Source organism: Carettochelys insculpta, chromosome 25 (genome assembly GCF_033958435.1).
Source record: "Carettochelys insculpta isolate YL-2023 chromosome 25, ASM3395843v1, whole genome shotgun sequence".
In the NCBI taxonomy this organism is placed as follows: Eukaryota; Metazoa; Chordata; order Testudines; family Carettochelyidae; genus Carettochelys; species Carettochelys insculpta.
The window spans coordinates 8,470,479-8,492,613 of record NC_134161.1 but is presented as its reverse complement, the minus strand read 5'-3'; the positions used below and the strand labels follow the sequence as shown (position 1 = coordinate 8,492,613).

At 45.6% G+C, this 22,135-nt stretch overlaps 1 long non-coding RNA gene across 1 annotated transcript in view; it reads left to right on the top strand.

Moving 5' to 3' along the window:
* The first annotated feature begins 2,232 nt into the window (after nt 1–2,232).
* Nucleotides 2,233–22,135, top strand: part of LOC142001624 (uncharacterized) — a 91,093-nt gene continuing 71,190 nt past the window's right edge. Inside the window, exon 1 of the long non-coding RNA XR_012642537.1 lies at nt 2,233–2,317. This is a non-coding gene — a long non-coding RNA (uncharacterized LOC142001624). The remainder of the gene's footprint in view (nt 2,318–22,135) is intronic.

Here is a 22,135-nt window from a genome sequence, read left to right as displayed (position 1 = left end):
CATCTGCTCAATTGCCTCTTCTATCGCCGTGACTATCCCTTTGACTCTCTTATCTAGGTCTTTCTCTGTGCCTGCATTCCTGATCATCTCCGAGTGCTACTCTGTGCACATTCTTTTTTTTTTCCTCACCTGCCCTTGCCACATCTCTTCGTTTCTTGAACCATGTCTTCTACTTTCTTTGAGTTTCATCTTTGATGTTCACAATCATTAGACTGTGGTCCTATTCCATATCTACTCCTCAAAGTCCAACACTGCTGTACTGATGTTGCCCGTCGTCTTTCTATCAAAATTATATCTATCATGTTCTTGGACTTCCCATCTTTTGATTGCCATGTTCATGTCCTACAGTCCTTTCATTCGAATCTTGTGTTGTAGATCACCATCTCGTTCTCCATAGCAAACTCTGGTAGTTTGTCACCTTGTTCATTTCTTTCTCCATATCAATACCTTCCGATGACTCTCTCCCAACCTTTTATCTGTTCCAACCTTCTCGTTCCAAAGTCCTCTGATGATCAACACATCTCTTAAGTACTCCCCCAGTGTGTCTGTCAAGTCTTCATAGAATAGCTTGACTTCTTCCTGCATGCTCTCTGACATGGGTTAATACACCTGAATGACTGAACTGTTGAATGTTTTCATGTCAAATCTCGCTACTGTCATTCTTGCACTCACCAGTTTGTATCCTAATAATGCTGCTCCTAGCTCTTTTTGCTACGAAGGAATCCGACTCCTGCCTCTTGCTTTGTTTCATTCCCTCACCAAATGACTTTGCAACCGCCCATCTCTCTCAATGCTGTCCAACGTATCTCCTCTAGTCCAGGTATATTGAATTGGTATCTCTCCATCTCCTTTCGAAGCAGCTCTAACATTCCAGTTGCCCACAGCATTCAGACGTTCCCCGTCGCGATTCATATTATTTGCGTTAGTTGTAATTTTCTTTCAGTAGCCAACTTATCGATCAAACCCTGATTGCTCGAATGGCATCGTGGACCTTGTTTTTCCAGGTGATGTCTGAGCCAGCATCTTTTTTTCAGTTAGTTGTACTGGCATCAGATTTAATTTGTATTGTTGTTTTACGATCAGTGCATCGACACTCATCTTACCAGAATATTCAAATATCTAGCAACCTCCTGGTCCCAGTAAATGTGTGTAATGTAAAACATTTTTAATTAGTACATAAATGTGATTAAACATACATAAAAACAAGAACATATTCCAGCATTTTTAATGAGATGAGGCTGATTGTGCTGCACTCTGCTTACACAGTTCCAGCTATGGCAATTGTGGTGTTGGAATCGACATATCTGCAATCGACTTGTCAGGCTGCCCTCATTGAGGGAGCTCGACAGGAACCCTTAATCATTGCATAATGAGAAGGACCAGGGTTGACTGTTGCGCCCAGATAATTCAATTTTGCGCATCCCCATTAAGCATGAGAAATCAAACCCCAGAAGATAAACCCTGACCAGTAATTGTAGATATAAGAAGTACTAAAAAGCACCCTCCTGCTAAAGGCATAGAAAGAGTGATGAAAAGGCAGAGGAAACTAGACAAAGTAGTTCTGCTGTGAGTAAGGCAGAGCAATGAGAGAGGGAAAGTCAGTCTGTGTTTGTGTGTGAATTCAGTTTGTGTTCCTTTCCGCTCATGAGCCAAACAAACATCCCTTCTTCTTGCAGATATTCAAGGCTTACCTCCCCTCCATCCCAGCACACAGGTACCTTGCTTGGTGCACAAAGGACCTATGCTCTTGCCCAGGAACTCTCCAGCAATGCTGGGCCCCCGACAGGTGGTGGGAAGATGCCACAAAACAAACCCTCACCACCTTTTAGGTCCCGGAACACCCCCCCCCCGCAGCCTTTATTGGGGTGCACCCCTAGAGGGTGTGGACCTATGCTGGCACCCCCCAGGAAGACTGAGGTTGAAGAGAGCAATGAGGCAGGCAACAGAGATATGTGAAACACAAGTGGTTTATTAATACACTAGGAAGGAAGGGGAAGTATTACTGCCAGTCCTATGCTAATATCAGTATACACTTATTTGGATCAACAGGAAGATGACCATTTTTAATACCAGACTGTGACGTGGTCTCAAGTAAATTTGGCCCAGGGCCAGTTCAAAGGAAAGGGACATGTATGTATATATTTTGAAATAAAAAGAGGGAGAGGGCGCTACTCCTCTTTACCCTTACCGGGGACCGGGTTGCTACTCTGATCCCAATAGTAATAGTGATTTTTTTTAAAAGGCCGATGGAGGTTGTCAACTCTCTATCAAGCCGAATAGAAAAGACAAGGAGAGGGGAGGCCACGCCTTCACCCTGGTAAGTATTCTTTGTTGGTACCAATATTTTAACAAGCTAATAACATTTTTCCCCCTAACTAGGTTATTAATACATGAACAACAATTAAGAACTAGGTTATTAATACATGAACCTATAATTTACTACTAAAATGGTTTAACAATCCTATCTATTACTAAGGTTTCTATTAATAAAACAACTTATCTATTAAAACTAAACAGATTGATTGAAGTGGTAACAGTTCCAAACTACAAGAAGTCTCAGTAAGTGTCTCTTGCACTGGAACTCAGCCAGTGGCCAGGAAGACCCACCTAAAGTCGGTCTTCAGGGTGCTGTGCCTGCCCTGCCTGACAGGCACTCAGCAGGGGAATCGGCCCTGCTCCTCTACTAGGGGTTCCTTAAGCTACTTGTGGGAAAGGTATCGCCTTGTCTCCAGGCCCTGCGCAAAGCACAGGCCTGCCGTTAGGTTAGGATACTTGTCTGGGAGAGATCTGTTACGTCCGGTAGTAGGCCGCTGCTGGTTGAGCAGGTGATGAAGGTGGGCTCTGCTGGACTCGGGGCGGGCCCTGGGGCTCACAACACCAGAAACGCAGTACCTGCACGGACACAGGCCAGTTCGACCTCTGGCGAGCTCGCTGTCAGGGACGCCACCTTGCTGCCGAAGCCGCCATCACAGGAACGCAGGCTGGTAACAGTCTTGTGCTTCTCTTGGGTCTTCTGCTTCAGTCTTCGCCCCGAAGGGCTGGCCTAGGGACTTGGTGGATGCTCTTGCGAGCCACGCCTTCCCGTCCAGGGCCATCTGGAATGGGCTGCGTGCTCTGCTTATATAGAGATCCCTCATAAATATTCATAAGGTAATCTGCATAAGTCATCTGCATTTAGAATTCTAAGGGGGATCAAAAAGTGACCAAACGCAACACTTGATTCCGGGTAGCTGTGACCTCACTGCAAGTCTTTATGAATTATTGATGAGCAGATGGGAATTCCTGGGGGAGCTACTGACTGGTCAGAAAGAACCATTACAGTGCTGCCAATGGGCAAGCAATGACAATTTAAAGCTTCGTGTGTCTGTGGGGATTTTTATCATACAGCCCCTTCCCACCAAAATCATGCTGTCCCTGACTCATGGGTGTGATAATGCCTGTGTAGATGGTTTATACATGACAGCTCTGTGCACTGGTTGACCACATTTATTGCTTCACCCTATGCAACAAACTGCCTCAACCCTACTGTGTCTAGGGCCTGCTATTTTCAAGGAAGCAAAAGGTAAGGCAGGATATGCACCTTTAGGCAGTTGGATGGAGGTCAGAATTTCACTCTAGGAGAATCCTGATCTGTTTGGTAAGACTGAGAAAATGGATCCAATGAAGTCAATGGAAAGACTTACTAGAGATGACTCTAAATGTCTTGAGATCTCCCAAATGATTATAGTGTGGGGGAATTTAGTTCCTTTCCCTTCGTTATTTTTAGTCCTCAGGCTTCTAATTTATTTTTACTCCTATTTATACTGTTTGGAAGGGCATATTTTGGCACCCCTTATCATTACCACTTGGCATCAGGGAGATAAATTTATCCTCCGCTCTTGCTTGCTATTGTTATGTAATGACAACATTAACCACAACGTATGCACAGGTTGTTCATTCAGTGATTAGCATGTCACTTAGAATAGAGTATTATCATTGTGGGATTAGTTCATTCTTGCTTTTTGTGTAATTCTTTACAGGAGCCTTCAATTTTCTTCCGTTTAAAGGGGTGGGGGGTAGTTGAATTGTTTTTCTTACCCATGAAAGGAAGAAAACGCCTCAAAAATGTCCTTGTTTTCAAAAATATTTCTGAAGAGATCTTTATTCTGAAAGTGGGTGTGGAGGCTTCTTGCCGAGTTAATTAAAAAACAAATCAAAGATCGCCCAGAAGAACATACTGCAGGGGGATGTTGCACTGATGGTGTTCACTCCTTGCCGAGTATGATCGTCTTCCAGGGGAGTTGTGGCTCCTCAGGTGCTGATAAGGTCTGGTCTTGAGCCACAAATTCCGTTACAGTGAGGATAGATGTTTCCAGGGGTGACAGGAGGCTGTTGACCATGACTGAAGGCCAGTCTGTCCTTCATCTTGTGCCTCTTGTCCTCCTCTGCTTGTCAGTGGGTAAGTTCAAAATGCAGGGGATCATCACATTGGACTACTCTGTGTTTTGAGTGATGATGATGTACTAGGCTGTGATGGGATTAAGCACGTGTGATCGCTAAACACAGAAGGACAGGAAGACCTATAATTCCTCTGGGGTGGTAATTCAAATGATTCCAGTGCCTTTATTAGCTGAGTACATCTCTCTCAATGTAAAGGCCTTGTTTAATGTAGATAGTTTTAGGCCGATTTCCTTAAGTATAGGGTAACTTAAGTCTCACTGGCATCTTATCATATTGCCCTTATAAACATCTATTGCCTTCAAAGTATGTCTTTGGTAAGTGAGGCCTGGAGGGGCAGACCTATCAGTCTTCAGCTTCAGAAGAGCCTTGTGATTCTGGAGTCCTCCTTTTCAGGTGCCTGATTTGAGACAGTCTGGGCCTATTTTTCAGAAGCCAGTGCTCAGCACTAGGCCTATATAAGGTGTCTCGGGTTAGATCCTCAAAAAATGGAGACATTCATAATCACTTGACTCTCTTGCAAATGTAAGCCCTGTAGTTTCTCTCTCTCTAGAGATGCTCCTGTAGCCTCTATTGACATAACTTCTGACCATTTGGATGCAGAGTGTCCTACACTGAAACTAACAACTTGCTTGTAGCTTAATCACCCAAATTAATTCTTTCTTTCCTCTCCTTGGGCTGAACCACTAAAATTGTTCTAGGAAGCACTGCAGTATCTTAGAGTAGACTAAATTGCACAGGTGTTTGATGGTGCAGTACCACCCCGAAAAATTTCCTGGTACAAGTCCTGGTCTTTCAAGTAGACAACTGGTGCTCCCAGGAGTTGTCCCCAGTACAACAAGATGTTGAGCAGTCTCAATTCTGATTTGATTTCAGACACGGATGGGCAAAGTAGTCATTTCACAGGTCAGAGAACTTGCTTGCTTACTCTAGACACAGACAAAAGATAAGAGGAGCCGTGTTTGCCATGCTCTAAGTCCCCATGGCTCTATAATTAGAAATTAGCCATATGGCCTGCTGTATTTCCAAGCAGACATAAAGTAAACTGGGCCAAAAGGAGCTGGATAACACAGATGGGATAGCAACAAAATGCTAGCAACCAACAAGGGATTGTTGCCTTCAAGCTGATGGGGACAAACTCACTGCATCAGTAACTCTATGAAAAATTTTGCCCATGTGGCAGTTTGGCTGAGACAGCTCTAAACAGAGGTGGACGCTAATCAAACATGTCCTGGGTTATGTCACAAACATCAGCTGGAATCCTCCTCCATATGTATGCAAAAAAACCCAGATGCTCTACCAAATGCATCTCGTAATCAATTACTTGCAATTCTGCTTGACTTGTGTATATTTTTAAAATATACTCCCTACGTGGTCTTGCATGCAAACTTAAATTCCAAAATTCTCAAACCATTTAAATTCAAGTACCAAGCGATAGATGAGAGAGAGGGGGGCGGGGGCAAGCAGGAGCTCTGCCACTCCCCTCCTCCCTGTGTTTAGATAAGATCGGAAAACAGATTGGAGAGTCAGTGGAGCGGAAAGAATCCAGAAGCCTGTGTTAGGTGGCAGGAGCTGCAGAGGAGAAGACTCTTGCATCAACAGAAGTGAGAAGTGTGAAAGACTATGGAGGAATTGGGAGGGGGGGGGTCAGAGATGATATTCTACAGGCTTTTACACACTGATTCACGACTATCTGGATTCATGCAGGGCCAGGCCTCAGCTATTGTAAATCAGCAAAACCTGATAGAGATGAGGAATTCTACCAGGTGCAGTGTGTAAAGTTGAATTGCTGAATTTGGATGTAGGGCTAACAGCACAAATGGGTTCTATAGATGGAACCAAAATGAACAGTTCTAGATTCGGTCATTTCTAGTCGGGAAACAGAAGACACTTGCAATTAATTTTGTTCCTTTTGCTTGGCGCAATCTCATTAATAACCCTCCCTTGCCTCCGATTTCCTGGCATAAGAAGCAAGAGCCATTATCAATGTCTGCTGCTGTTTCCTCATTTAGAATACACTACTCAGGCTAATTACAAGCTAGATCCTGACACCCAAGTACCAGCCAGTGCATTAGCATTTTCAGAAACGAGCTCTTTACTTAACATCCTTATAAACAGCAACATCAGGACCACATATTAAATTCTTGCTCCCCCTCCTCCCCCCGCCAAAAAAAAAAACAAAACTGAAGCAGTCTTCCAGTTTAGAAACGAGCCATCAAATACAATCAGAGAAAATTTGTGCCCAAGATACTACTCCATGTTTGGCCTGGCAATGAAATCTACCAGTATTTTATGATAGTAGCTTCCCTATCTACTGCACTGGGGTGGTTTAATGAAGTGGCTTAAGAATACAGTGGTGGCCTTATGGTGGTTAGTGTGTTACAGTTGCATCTAAAGGCTACAGTCAGGATTAGTTGATCTCATGGTGCAAGGAACCATGAAAACAAATGGTCTCTGCACCAGAGGTCTTACAATTTAAGTAAAATAATACTCTTTGCATTACTGTAGCACCTTTCACCCCTGTTCTTTGGGGCACTATTGCACGTACTACAGGTTGAACCTCTCTAGTCTGGCACCGTCCAGACCTGACCAGTGCTGAGCAAGAGAATTTGCTGAACCACCAAAGGTAAATCTTGTCTAGAAGTATTACTAACTCTTCCACTGCTTACTGGGTTCTTGGAAGACATTGAGGGGTAAATTACAGCAAAATAAGAGCATAGAACACTGAGAGCTAGGACTGGTGGCTGTAAAACTTTATGGGACTCGAGGAAAGTTGGTCACGTTCATAAGGAGTTGTCCAGGTAACTAAAATTATGCCAGATTACCAAAGTTGCTGGAAAAGAGTTTTGGACTGGAGAGGTTCAACCTGTATAATTAATTAAGCTTTGCCACCCTTCCTTGTATTTAAGAAGTCCATTTCCCAGTTTTACTGGAGGAATGGATTTAATGGATTTAAACTCTTATTCAAAGCCACAGAATGAGTGATTGGAAAAGCCAGTGGTTGATGCCAGAAGTTCTGATTCTTAGACCCTGATTTAACCGCTTTTATGTTTTGCATCTGAAGTTTTTGTCAGTTTTTGTTAGTAGTGTTAAGGTAAAGCCAAAGAATCTAAGACTGAAGCCTCGTTGGGTTTGCCCCAGAGTTCCTCCTTGGTCTGATTTGAGTTCAATCTATGCCATGAAGACAGAGGGCATGAGAAAGGAAGAGCTGTGATTTCTACTTGACAGTTGAGCAAAGAGGCTCCGGTTAGAGAATTGAACTTAATCTGCCAAGGCCCAGTCTTGTGCCTATGCCACCAGATTACATCTGTCCAATTTTACTGGAAGTAGCAAAATCATAACAGATTTTTCACAGAAGATTGTTCTGAGCTATTAAATATTACAGGGGGGTCTGGATCCCTTTTTCGAGCTTCAAGTAGGTTCAGTTAATGTGCCTCAAAAGGAGCCCCAGTTACAATGTCACTTACCTTTTGGCTTTCAAAATTCAGGGCAATTTGGTCTGGGCCTGTGACACAAACAGCGTCTTCCCAGTTGTCCCATATGTTGTTTGAGTCAACAGCTGTTGAGACTCACTTCGAGTCATAGACTCGTAGAGCAGCTACCCATGTTATTGTCCACTGCAAGTGATGCAGGTGCTTTTTCACAATGAAACTCCTCTGTGCCAGGACTGGGAAGAGCTAGCCACAGTTCATACGCTAGGGTGTGCCTTTTTATGAAAAGACTAGGAGGATCAGAGCATGCCTCTGCTTCCCAATGGAAGGGACATCACCTGATGCTACAGCTGCTGTAACAGTTGGGGCCATTACAGTCCCACTGGTGGTAGGATGGTGTCACCTTTTTGCATTATTTTGATATTTGCTCTTGCTTAAGTGAGTCATGCAGGCAAGAGCGTCATTTCTGGGGAGGATCTGTGGGATAGCTGGGCAGCGGTTGCTGGTAGAAGAGACATTTCACCCATCTTTCCCGTAGGCCTTTGTTCCTATGGGCCTGCATGCTGGGCTACAGGAGGCCATGTGCTGCAGCAGAGACTTCTGAAGCGCTCTCCACAGAGCGTGTCCCCTCACTCTCACACCCGTTGTAGATTAAATGCCATGGAGAGCCCTTGCTGAAATAGCTGGGTGTGGGCGACGGCAATTCTTTTTGCACTGCTGTTCAGGGAGGTGAAGTTGTGTCCTGTAGCCAAAAACCCCAATCACTCTATGAATTACATCTGTGCAGGTAAATGACACCAAATTCCTGTTCCTTCAATTCCAAAATGCAAGCTTCTGTCACATCAGCTAGCTGATGTCCTACTGTGTCTAGGCCTCAGGAGCTGCCTCATTTGGCCATCTGGCCTAGTGGATAGAGTACTGGACCAGGATTCTGGAGATGTTTCCTAGTCCAAGTTTTGCCACTTGTTTGCTGATTAACCTTGGAGAAGTCACATCACCACTCCATGCCTCAGTTTTCCCATCTGTAAAATGGAGATAATGGTGCTTCCTTTTTGGACTTTCCTACTGTCCAAGAAACACTGAAAGCCTCCATTTGCCAGTGACAGGCTCTGAAAATCGGAAGCAGAGCTAGTAGTAAAGGCCAGACTGACTGCCATTAGACCCTTTGTCCAAACTGGATATGTCTATGTAAGATCAAGACAAATGTTTTTCCTACTTGTGAACAGCCTGTTGGTGTGGATTCCCCCTGCTGACTCCTGGATGAGAGATGCAGGTCACTTGATATTTCATAGCCTGTTCTTATTTCTAAGGGAAGTGTTGACTGGCAGCATTGGTGCAGCAAAAAAATAAAATGAAATAAACGACACCAAAATTGTCTGAGCTCACTAACCCGTCTCCCTGTTGACATTATGAATAATTGCTCGGTCCAATTTGCAGCAACCTAGTTTTGAAGTGTGAAAACATGACGGTTCTTTAGGCTCACAACAGAAAAGTCACTGCACTAGAGGACAAATTGATTGTTCCAGTCAGCAATGTTGTTAACTTCAAGCACTTGTTTGCTGTATGCTCTGCATTTTCTTAAAGCTGACATGTGTTTGGCAAACATCACCCCAGCATTTTTGAAGCTCTTCTGTGATGCAAAAATCGTGGCAACTCTCAGATCCTGTACCTGCTCATGGATCTTTTGAAAATTGCGGGGGATTTCAGCTGGACTCTGTGGATGCATGACTGTTTAAAAGTCTGTCCTACAAATACAGTGATTGCTATGAATCACATCAGTAATTCTTTTGGGACACATGAGTTTGTCTCACAAGGACCCCATCAATATAGTTCTGATAGGCTTCACAAAAGTTGTTTTGCATGTAAAGGCAAACCCCCTTGCTGGAGTTGAAGCCAATTCACTACAACATTGGAGCTGTGCTGGTTGTCAGAACTGATGGAGTCAGCTGATTGCTTCCCAGTTGCAAGAAGAAAATGGACTGCTGTGCCCACTCTCAGTTCCAGACTCAAGACCCATCAATTTAGGCCTTTCAGGATCAGTCAGTCTTGAATTAAACAACAATCCCAATGCACCCTGTTTAGAAGCACTTGCTCCCAGGCTAAGAAATGATAGGCAAAATTTTAGTCTTGAACCAGACTGTTTTGCTGAACTGTGGATGCTTTGTGAAGGGGGCCGCACAGTATAAACAGAAAGCAGACTCTTCTCCACAAGTGACCAGAGCCAAAGCCAGCCCTGTTCAAGGCAGAGAGCCTGACTCTCAATGGTACTGAGGTCGTGTGAGCTCTGATGTAGTCTGTGGGACCAGCGGGTGTGCACCACCTTTGCAAATCAGGCCCAAACCAAGGAGCCACTTCAAGAAACACAGCTGAAACTCTCTCTAATGCAGGAGGACGATGATTTGTTTGCGGTTCTCTCCCAAGCTGGGTCTGAGGCTCTCCAGAGACCCTCAGACACAATGCAAATATTGTCTCCCTATTGTTGGGTAGATAAATCAAGGCACTGTGTGGGTATTGTCATTTAGAAACCACAAGGTTGGGGACAGGATCCACTGGCTTTTACCTCCTGTAGGAATAGAGGGGTTGTAGCCTGGGGGCAAAAGGAGGGATGTTTCTCATTGTTCCATGGCAATTTTTGTGTTAGATGGCAGTGTCAAGACCCCAGCAATAGAGGCCTGGGGCAAGGTCAGTGGCAGCTGTCTGTACCAGTGTTTGCAACAGGCTCGTTTGGTGGTGTTTGCTCTGTCGGCTTGCTCGTTTATCTCCAACCCAGCATAGCTCAGCAAAGTGGAACTGAGGCATCAAGAGCAGGGCTTGCACTTGGGCAAGGTGTTGGGAGAAGGGCAGAGACCTGGGACGAGGAGTGAGGCCACATAGCAGGGCTGGGGCCAGGAACAGGAGCAACGAATCAGGAATGCGCAGCTGTCTCTGTTTGCAGCAGGGCACAAAGGAGGGATCTGCCTAGCTGTGGAGGTAGCTCCTAGGTGTTTTCCCTTGGCTTAAATAGCATGCCTGGGCCGACGAGGGAACATGGTAGGCTCTGCCAGTGAGGACTTCCATGACCAGAAAACCCGGTGTGCTCAAACCCTTGAAGCCCACTTCTCCAGAGCTGTTGATGTGGCTGCTGTGACCACGCTCCATCCAAGAGCCAGCAGACCCAACACCCCTGGTTCCCTAGCAACAGCTCATGTCTTAGTTGTTTTGGATTGCAGTTATACTGAGGAGCCCAAGTTATGGACTGGAACCTGATAGTGCCAGGTGCTGTACAAAGAATGAACAATAAGATGGTCCTTGCTGACAGAGCTTGCAAGTCAGCTATAAGACAAGGGACAACAGATGGATACACAGAGATAGCTGGGCAGGCACAAGGAAACAATGAGAGAATATTGGGTCAGTGCAACAGGCTGTCGTCTCAACACTGGCCTTGATGCGACTTACTCTGCGTCACTCGAATTGTGCAATTCCCTGTCATTTGCCCAGACTGCTGCTTAAATTAGTGCAAAGAACAGTGACCTCGTAAAATGCCTGCTATAGATAATGTTCCTGCCTGGAATTTGAATAACACAGTCTTAGGCTGAAATAGATTCTGTCGTGGACCCATTAGAATTATCATTCTGTTCAGAAGCCTTCAGGCATTTCCAGCATTTCTCCCACAAATACCACATCTGCATTTTGCAGTGTATAATGTTCTCTGCTAATGGCACCCTAGAAGAGATAAGGTATCATGTAATTTATTGGTAGCTCTATTGGAGGCTGTTTGTTCACTGTGCAGTATGAGGTGTGTTTTATAAATAACTGTGGTATGTTGTCAGAGTCAGTATCAAATTTCCAGCAGGATTGTTGCAGATATGTCCTGTGGTGAAATGCAGAACTAGGTAATAAGTTATGCCTTATACTGGCCGTGTTTTCTGAAGGCTAGGCTTTTACGACCTGTTGTATAAAATCCATTGCTGAATTTGTCTTTATTAGCCAAGAAAGATGTGATAAGGTAACAAAGTTTAGCTCTAACTTTCTCCCCAGGCTTTTCTATCCCTAGAATTTCTCCTTCAGGGCTGCTGAGCCCACACCCTTAATCCTCAGTGTCCAGAACAGTTTCCCAAATGGTGTTCTGCAGAAAAGTGAAAAGAAGTGTTCTGCGGAAAATTCCATTACAATAGCTGAGTCTTCTGCTGCTGCTTAAGCAGGAGAACCAAATTTAATTGGTTTAGTGGCCGGCAGGGAGGGATCGGGCGTTAAACCAACTGAATTTAGTTCCATTATTTCAGTGGCAGCTGAGCAGGGAGCCACAGAGAGCCCCTCATGTGCCCCACTACCAAAGCGTCCATACCCCTCTCATGGGCATGCTCAGCTCACTCCCACCAATGGAACACCTCCATGCCAGCTTTCCTTTTGCTGGGCACACGTGGGTTCCCAGCGTATCTCCCCAGCCAGCACCACAGATGGGTTAGTCCTGGGGGCCAGTTTGGGGCTGAGAGGAGTTAAGCCTGGGGATGGGGTGGGATAAAGCTTGGGGATGCGGGGTAGGATTTGGGGGCGGAGGGGGGGTTGGAGCCTGGGTATGGGGTTCCATAAAACTCTCTCTCTCTCAAATTTAAAAGCATTCTATGGCCGAATAAAATAGGGAAACACTGGTCTAGGGAACTACTCCTGCCACTCTTACATCAGCAAAAGGTTACCTCCCTCAGCCAGAAGAAGCCTCTTAATTCATGGTACTTTGTATTTGATCCGCTCACAATGTTTCATGTATTTGCCTGTTAGACATCTATGTGAGGTAAGGACACACTATTAGTCTGATTTTTACAGGTGGGAAACTGACACAGAGAGGCAAAGTGACTTGCCCAAGCTCTCAAAGGGCTCTATGGCAAAGCAGCAAGTTGAACTTAGATCTTCTGAGTCCGAAGCCTGTGCTCTGACCAGTGGACCATCCTGCCCTTTTCACAGAAGGATCAGCACTTGCTAGCAGTATGGAGTGTTTCAGGCAATTGCTACCAGCCCTTTTCCCCACGAGTAAATGTTATCCTGTTTATAAGTAAGCAAACAGCGTATTAAATCAGTGTCCTGGGGGGATCTGATTTTTCTACTTGTGCATTAGCCTCTTGTTGTCTTTATAAAAGGTCTAAATAATGAGCTTAAGTTTACAAGGAAAAATCTGAATCACTTCTCATCCATCTTGTGACACTCTTCTTAAAAAGAGGTCAAAGATTCCCCGCATCTGGCCTTTCCCTTCATAAAATATGGAAGTTTCTCTCAATAATTAAACAGGTTTTCCGTACATTTTAGTGCTACAGACGTGTAGAGTGCCAGCCACAAATAACAAACAGTAATTTTATACTGCAGGGGCTGCCCCAAGCCGTTCAGCCGACCGAACTAGCACACTCTATCAGCTTGCCGGTGTGTTTCTTGGAGCCAGTCCAGAGGCATTGCTGAGTAAATCTCATGTTTGTTGGGCTTGGGCTGCTGACTTCATTATGCTGACCTTGTGAGAAATCAAAAGAGCAACATGTGGGACCCTGAGTGGGTCTGACAATGCGATGGGGTCAGCAAATGCTTACACATATGGTGATGCAAAGAGAATTTCAGCAGGTTTCTGGAAAGGGTTGTTATTGGGACATTCTTCTGCTGGGGTGAGGTGCTGAGGGAGCTGTACCTCCATGTACTGGGACCCTGTGGACTCCCACACCAGGGCATGTTTCTAGGGGCCAGCCCTAGTAGCTGCGCAATTGCACTGGGCCAATCAAAGATCCTTCCCAGTGCTGTTTGTCCCATTCGCTAATGATTGCAAAGTGCAGTGGACAAAAGCACTGTGTAAACAAACCCTCAAGGATAATGAAGTTGTTTGTTCCGTAAATAAAAGCACATAGCTCATGGGGGGTGCTGTGTGGAGGGCGCACAAGAGGTCACATGCACCCCAGCACCCACCCCCCTGCACTCGCTGTCAGAGCTGCATTGCTTCTGGGGGGAGGAGGTGGGGGGGGCAGCACACGAGTGAAGCAGGGGAGGGGGGTGGAACCAGGGCAGCCGGGGAGAGGCATAGGTAAAGCAGGGCCAGGGCAGTGTGTGGTCAGTGCCCCCCAACTCTCCTCACCAATTGCCACTGTTAATATTAGTAGGGTCTCATGCCCCAGCAGCCACAGAGCTGGGCTGGCAAGGTGGCTCACCACTGGCTGGCAGCCACAGCCTTGGAGCTGGGGAACGTGTTTCTTTCTCTAGCCACCAGAGCCTTGCACATCACAAATTCCCGCCCCCCCAACCCCATCTTCTCAGCCCACTGTCCCCCTCAATCCCCCCAGGACAACTGCCACACTTTACATGTGCATCTTCTCCAGAATCCAGGCACCTAGTTAGTGGAGCCCGGCCTGTGGGCTGCTAATTACGTGGCTGGCCCTTCATTCCTGTCTCTGCGGCTTAGGGTATGTCTAAACTTACCAGAAGATCAACTCGATCACAATCAACCTCCTGGGGTTCGATTTTAGTGCGCCATGAGGGCTCTACCATCAGCCCTGGTTCTGCTCACTGTCGTGTGGAGTAAGGGATGTCGCCAGTAGAGTTGCCCACTGTGGTGACGGCCAGAAAAATTGTTGTCTCTGGAAACATACCTTAAATCGACTTTTCGATCTGGCCTTAGAGTGAGATATCCGCGGACCACGGAATGGAGCTTGTGGACCAGTGGTGGTTTGTGGACCTGTTTGAGAACCTCTGCCTTAACAGCTCAGAAGCAAAACAGCCCCAATTGACTGAAGAACCACCACTTTTTAAAAGATACACTCCTGTTCTTTTGCGGATTTAAGGGTGGCACTGCTGTTCGTCACTTAGGCAGGTCAGACTTAAACTCCTTTTATCTCAATCTCTGCATTTTGCAGCTGTCACCAATAGTTACTAAGCCCAGAAAGCAGCCCTGCTGGGTTGGTTTCTCCTTACAGGAGCTGGCTGGAAGATGGGCATTTGAATTCTGCCAGCAATTCCAGTCTGTGGATGTTTGTCCTTGTTCAACATGAAAAGTCTAAAATTCAGAAATATGTTGTCTTGGAACATGTTAGTGTTTTCTGTTTTGAGACTTGAGTTGTTGCTGTTTTTGTTGGTGTTTTAGAATGTCAGAGTGTAGAGACTTAATTTTGGTAATGCTGCTACACTGCAACAGAAACATTACAAATGCATAAATATATTCCAATCAATATTGTATTATAAGTCAAAATGAAAGGAAACTAAATGATCAAAGTGGAAAGAAAATGTTTTGTCTTGTTGAAACAAACCCTTTGGAGATTGTTCCTGCTGTCTGAGCTCCCCGATCAGCATGTTCTCAGAGATGTTTTGATTTTGACAAAACTGTGTTCTTCTCAGCTGAAAAATATTCCAGTAAAAAAAATTCAGCCAGCTCTACTCAGAAGGGAGACACGCAGCTTCCTTATGACACACAATCTCTGAATCCTCAAGTCAATGCAGCACTGTTTGGGCCCTGCCCGCTGCAGCATATATTTTTAAATCCTGACTCCACCCGAACCTGGGTATTTGTTCATGAGTTATAGATCCGTGAAAAGAGCACGCGTCTCAGTGATGAAAGACCGTATGATATCAAGGTAATAGGTCAAAGATGAGATGATATTACAGGAAAACTTGCTTTGTGTCACTGTTTACTGAAGGGCAGAGTGGGGTCAGTCTGACCTATGTATGCACCCTTGGGTGCAGAGCTAAGGTGGAGGGCAGGGAGAGAAGGGGATACTGCTGCCCCCACACTTTTAGTCTGTCTCTCTCTCTGTGCAGCTTGAATGACTTATGCATTTCCATGTAATCCCCTCCCCACCTTTTCATTAAGTAGTATTTATTGGTGCAGTTGTATTTCTGCTGCCATCACTAGACCCTGCAGCAGACTTTTCTGGCTTTGACTCCAATGCTTTTGGAGTCAATCTTTTGTAGTTAGAGGGAAACGTGTGTTGGGGAAGCACATGTCCGACTACTCAGGAATATTAGGCATGGCATTTTGGAGCCAGGCTGACTTTTCTGTTCCTTCAGTAAGATGGTGATGATGCTTCCTCAACTCCCATGAGGTTTTGCAAGGCTCTGTGAATGTGCGTGGTGGATTTTGAGATGCTCCGCTGAAGGGCCATTTTCTGTCGTGTTACTGAAGCTGTTCAGAGGCAAGGAGGATGAAAATTTCACCTTTCTGGCTACTAATCAGAAATCTGAAAACTTGTTGGTTTTTTTGTCAATTTTTTTCAGTGTTTGCTTTTCCCAATAAAAAATCAGTAACTCTTGAGGTCCGCAGATTTTTCTGCAAAGTGTTACTCTCTCAAAGACTCAGTTTTCTGATAGATAAAAAGTTTAGATGGAAAATTTTCTGCCAGCCTTTGATCTTTTCAGCAAAATAGGAAATTCAGCAGCTGATTGATCAGTATGGTGATCCAGTCAGTCAGCTACTGGACTGATACTCTAGAGCTGTAGGTTCTAATCTCAGCTTGGCCTGTGGCTGATACTGGGCATATCATTTTTGCTGCTCTGTACTTCAGTTTCCCTTTCTCAGGTGACAATATGGACTTTCTTTGTAAAGATATTGGGATCTGCTGAGGACATGAACTCTTTTAGTGTTCAGTGTTTATCTGTCAGTCAATAGATTGATCTATTGGAGAGTTTGTGCTGCCCATGAGTGTCTGTGTGAGTCTGTTCACAAACTCCTCCTAAATAATAAGAGCTAGGGCCACCAAATTTGGCATGCAGCTTCCTCTTATCCTTACTTAAAGCAAGGGTAGGGTTTGGTTGTGCCAGAAACACAGGAAGTGCCCGGAATGGGCTTGTTTTCCATAACACATAAAGGGAGAGGTCTGAGAGCAGGGACAGTTTTATACTCTGAAATGACCACTAGGGCCGGCGAGCGGCGGGGTGTGTGTGTGTGGGAGGGGGCAGTTATACTTCAGAGTGACCCACAGGGAGCACTGTGCCAGGAAGAGAGTGGCCTGTTGGGTGGAGTGGCCATCCCTGACTGGCTGGTGGGAACCCTCCTTCCCCCATCAGGTGCTGCAGCCAATGGGTCACACAGCGGAGCCCTGACCCACCCTCCCCTACCCTCAAGAGAAGTGAGCAGCTGGGACTGGGCAGCACAGCTCTGCACGTCCCTCCAGAAAGGGCAGTGCTATCTGAGCCCCTTCCTTTCAAAGGAGCCTGGTAGCACAGCCCTGGCTCCTCCTCCTCCTCCCCATCCCAGAGGAGCTGTGGCTGGTGCTAGGCAGTGCAGCTCCGAGTGCCCCAGGGAGCTGCCATCGCTGGACCACCACTGCCCTTGTCAGTGATCCCTCCCAAACCTCTCTCTCTCCCCTGCCCTGAGCCCCCAGGCCTGACACCAGCCCCCCACCAGACCTGTTCAGTAGATGAGTCCATTCACCAAGCATGTCAACTGGCACTAAATTCAGTAAATACATCTATATTCATAAAAATGGCTTGATCAAGTTTGTTATACTTAAAATGTTGTAATGGCATAGGTTCAGGGAGTATCAGTGGGGTCGCTACCTGTCCTGACAGGAGTCCTCCGAACTCTGTCCTGAGCCTTGTCCTTCTCGCTAGGCCCAGAGTGAAATGGTAATTATGACCAGCTTTGTTTAGCGGAAATTAAATTTTTAACTCAAGCCATAGCTCTTGTATGTCTGGATCAGGGTGTGAGAGTTCCATCCCTGTTGGTAGCATGACATTCCAAGAAACAGGAAAGTAATGACTGAAAATCAAGAGTCATTAAAGATTTGTTACGCGATAGTCTTGTGAGGTGTTGGCTTTTTAACACCTTACCTCACGGTGGCCTGAAATGAGGACGTACCTTGGCATGTTGTACCTAGGGTACAAGAGCACTTTTCTGAAAGGATCAGAAGTGGCTTTGAATAGCATTGGTACTGAATCAAATGTCACAGCACACTCCTCTGGTCTCTTCTTAGTACCTTTTATAATATCTATTCACTTCTGTCATGAGGAGCTGGCTTGGTGGTAACAAGGCAATCGTGAAAGAGAATGTGAAGAGAATTTAACGCGTTGTGCCTAAACTGAATAAGTCAAATAGCCCTGGGTAATCAAGCCTGCTATAAACTCTGTGAATGTTGTCCCGACTTTCTAGGGAATCGCATTGCAGGAACGTGTGGTTGATTATTTGTTCGGTGCTTTCAAGGAACTGACCAAGTCGTCGGTGTGTACTCGACCATTTGAAGGAGTAAGAATGCTTTAACCTAATAAAGTTGTTCTAGCATTGAATCTTTTGTCAGAACACCCACTCTGAGCAAGCATGATCTCCTGGCAGCTAGAAGTGTGAAAGGCAGCCATCTGTCAGCGTAGGGAGGAAAGGCTTTTAAAATATTCCTTTCCACCCTGTTACAGAGCTGGATTTGGGCTTATCTGAATCTCACTGGGGTGGAAAGAGACAAAAAATGCGATGTTGGGTGTTTGACTAATGACAAGCAATGAAAGAGCTCCATCCTTCAACTCTTGCAAGTCATTTCATTCATGCAAGTACTCCCTCAACTTCAGCTGGACTGTCTGCATGAGACAGGGTTAGTCGGGTCCGCAGAGGTTAGCGGAATGGCCCAGATTCCAAACTTGTATCGACTAGAACATTGACATTGAGCACCATTGCTACAGTACGATGGCCAGTGCTGTAACTTTTTCCATCCACAAGCAGAATAAATTTAATGTGTGCCAAGGTGTATGTGAACGTGCACCACCAACAGACACACATACTGCCCGCTCTGGGTGGCTGTGGGCATTCTGCTAATCAGCTGGGTGGAACATGAATTTCTCCTGGGTGGCCACCAAGTGCTCAGCTTATTGGGAACACTGACAATGGCAGAGAACAAACCAGGGCAAGAGGGGACCACTGCTTAATTGTTTTCAATTGTCTCCTTTTGATTCACCTCTGTCGTCTTGGCCTCCAGTCAAAGACTTCACCTGTGCTTTTCAGTGCTGACTTTTTTGATGAATATTGGGCAGGTCTTTTTGTTGAATTAATGTAAGGTTTTTTTTTTTTTTTTTGTTTTTTGTTTTTTTTGGACAATCTTAAGGGAATTAAGTATCCATCTCCCAAACCAGCTGCAGTGTTGGCCAATACTCTCATGGCCACCCTGTCTGCAACTTGGCCAGGAGCAAATGCAGAAATTCCAGTAAGGGAACATCTCCTGCCAGCGTTTCTCCAACCTGACCGGTACCAACAGCTATTAGTAACTTGACACGTGACCCCATTCTTGCCAGATCCTTGTCAGGATCTATTTGGTGGCTTTAGTATCTTGGACTCTCTTATTTCCTTTCTCGCATTTTTCAGGACAATTCCTCTTGACTGGCTGATAAATCACTGATCTGTGGCCAACAGAGTTTTGGTAACACCTTTCCCACAGGTATGAGTCCATAGATGTTGGCCTCAACTATTATGCTCAATGCTAAATTAATGCACTCATGCAATCAACGTACCCTAGGACCTTTTTGTACCAACAGTGGGTAACGCAAGGGTTCGATTGCCAACCATTCTCTTCACACAACTCTATGAAAAAGAAAACCTAGTCCTGAAATTACCATTTATCGAGTGAGGAATTTTACAGCAGGAATATTAGCAACTGAGTTTGGATTAGAGCTAAGTGAAAATTTGTGCATGAAACTTTTTCTCTCAAAAAAATTCAGCTTCAATGAGGCAAATGTGTCAATTGTTTTGGATTAAAAAAACCAAATGAAAAAAGAAACCCTAAAGGAAGTCTGGAAAATCTGAATGTTTCTCTTCAATGTGTTCACTAGAAACCTCCTTTTTTTTTGGTTAGGATTGGTGTTTTGTTTTGAAATGTCCTTTCATTTTATTTTTTAATTAAAAATGTTTGAAAGGCATCACACGCACAATGTTAGTTTGGTGTGAACCCCTTTATTTATTTACAGAAAATTTTCTTTAAAAAGTTGATTGTTTGGTCCTACCTGACCTGACTCTTTTTTTTCTTTGGTTTTTTTGGAATTGTTTATGAACCCAAAAAATCCATTCTTCATCCTGTTTTTTGTTAAGATTCTTCAAGCATCTTTCCCCTCTGTTTTTATTGCTGCACTGGCTGGCTTTTTGCATTTGTGATTTATTTGCATTCAAGCCTAGAGCAAGGAGTTAGGTGCATGCAAATGAACTGAAATAAATCTTCACAGTATCGCTATAATTATCTCGGTCTCTGTCGTGGTAGCCTGGTTTAACCTCATGAACCCCTTGTTCACCTCTGCTGTGGGGCCCAGGTTACACACCGACAGGAGCTGGGAGCAGGAAAAGTTGCTACACCTCAGACAGCTGGGCCGACAACCTCCTTGAGCTCGAGGGGCACAGGGGAGGATGCGCTACAGTCAGAAGGGCAGTCAGCTCTTAGTGCCCCCTGGAGGATGGTGCTGGGCACCCCCATCCCTCCTGCCCTCAGAAGCCATGTGGAGCAGCAGAGTGACTCTCCGAATGCATTTCAAAGAGGCCTGGAGCCCCCATACACCACTGACGTAGTGGCACTGTCCAGGAGCGCCGGCCCCCTGTGCATTTGCTGGGCTTGCCCTTCTTCCCACCCCCTGATCTCAAGCCAGGCAGCTAGGTGGCATCCTGGTCCCCTGTCATTGGAAAGAACTTCCCCCTAGTCAATAAAGCGACAATGCGGCAGGCGATCAGATTAGACGGCCAATGCACTTCTGGCCCTGTGCCCTATGAATTGGCTAATGTTGTAGCTTCTAGCATTTAAAGGGTGTGTTTCCCTTCTCCACAGTGTAACACAAGGGAAAATCAGTAGATGCATGGGGGGAAAGGTCTTGTGGCCATGGGTGGGAAGAGGAACAAGGACCTGCGCCTCAAAGGATTTTGCACTTGTTCAAAAATCCATAGGCTGCAGACTCTGGAGGGTGTGGGGTGGAGGGCAGGGCCAGATGCTTTTTATGTGATGGCCCTTTACTAAATCAGTACAGCTAATGGCAGAGCATTGCTCTACCTGTAGTTGTAGTGCCAGTGAAATTAAACACCCTCCAGGCCAGATTTCAATCAGTGGAGTTGCAACCTAGAGCAGGCACAACATTGTGATGCCACTGAAATTGGGTCTGCCTGCCCCACTTTCCAAAGGAAGGGCTGGGATGAGTGGTGCTGTGAGCTGGCCCAAAGGGAGTCAGCTCCTGTATGACAAAGAAGAGGGAAGTCTGCAAAGAACCAGGTTCCTGGCAGCCCTGGCTCATGCACTGTGTGCAAGAGAGAGGACCAGGGATCCCTTTGGCTGTAGGAGAGGTGAGATGAGAAGGGGAGACCAGTAGCTTCCCCTCCAAAAAAAGAAATCTGAATTGCTGCCATTGTCTGAGGAGTAGGACCCTGGCCTGGGCTTTGAAGAGCTGAATGCTCAGTTCCCAGCTCTGCCACAGACTCCCTGCAGGGCCTTGGGCAAACCCTGTAATCTCTGTCCTGCAGGGGCAATCCTCAAAGGGCTGTTGGGAGGAGCTCGGCTAGAGAGGTGGGAAGAGACATAAAAACCTAAGTGGATGGGGAAGAGGAGGTCTAATGTTATGACGAAGGCTCATCAGCTGTTAGTATGTTGTGTTCTTGGAACACACTGTTCCAGTCTTCCCACAAAGCCCCAGGGTGTGATTTGTTGTGGTCTAGATCTCAGTGGGCAGCCAGGCCCTGTCTGCTCTCGGTCCTCAGAGAACAGAGAGGCTTTTGAGTTACTCTGATCTTCTTCCCATCAAGGGAGATGGCTCTGGGGAAGTATTAATGGCACCACCAAGCAGGGCTGCTGCATTAAAACTCTGCCCTCTGGACACTGTCTGCACATTGTGTCTTTTGCTATTCCCCAGCTGGATGTAAAGGTCAGCCAGGCAATTACAGTTCAGAGGGAATGGAGGATGAGGAAGTGATATTTCATCACTTACTCCTGTGTCCTGAAGGTTTTCCTCCAGCCAGAAAAATCTCTCCAATTTCTCTATTGGGATAGCCTGTTCTGTTCTCAGAGCTGGCCCGGACTATGTTTCTTGGGCATTAATTAGTTACTCTTAATGTACTCAAAAGATATTTAATAGGAAATTATTTAAAATACTACGTCTGTCTGTCTGTAATGTCTTTTTGAGGAAGAGACCATATTTTCGTAATATGTATGTAAAACATCTGGCACAAAGGTGCCTGACCCTGCACCTCTAGAAGCTACTATCACAATATTTGCATAAGACTATAACAGTGTTCAAAAAAGAGCGAGGTAAGTTCATGGAGGATGTCTGTTAATGGCTATTCAGGATGGAGAGGGATGGTTTCCCTATCTTCTGTTTCCAGAAGCTGGGAA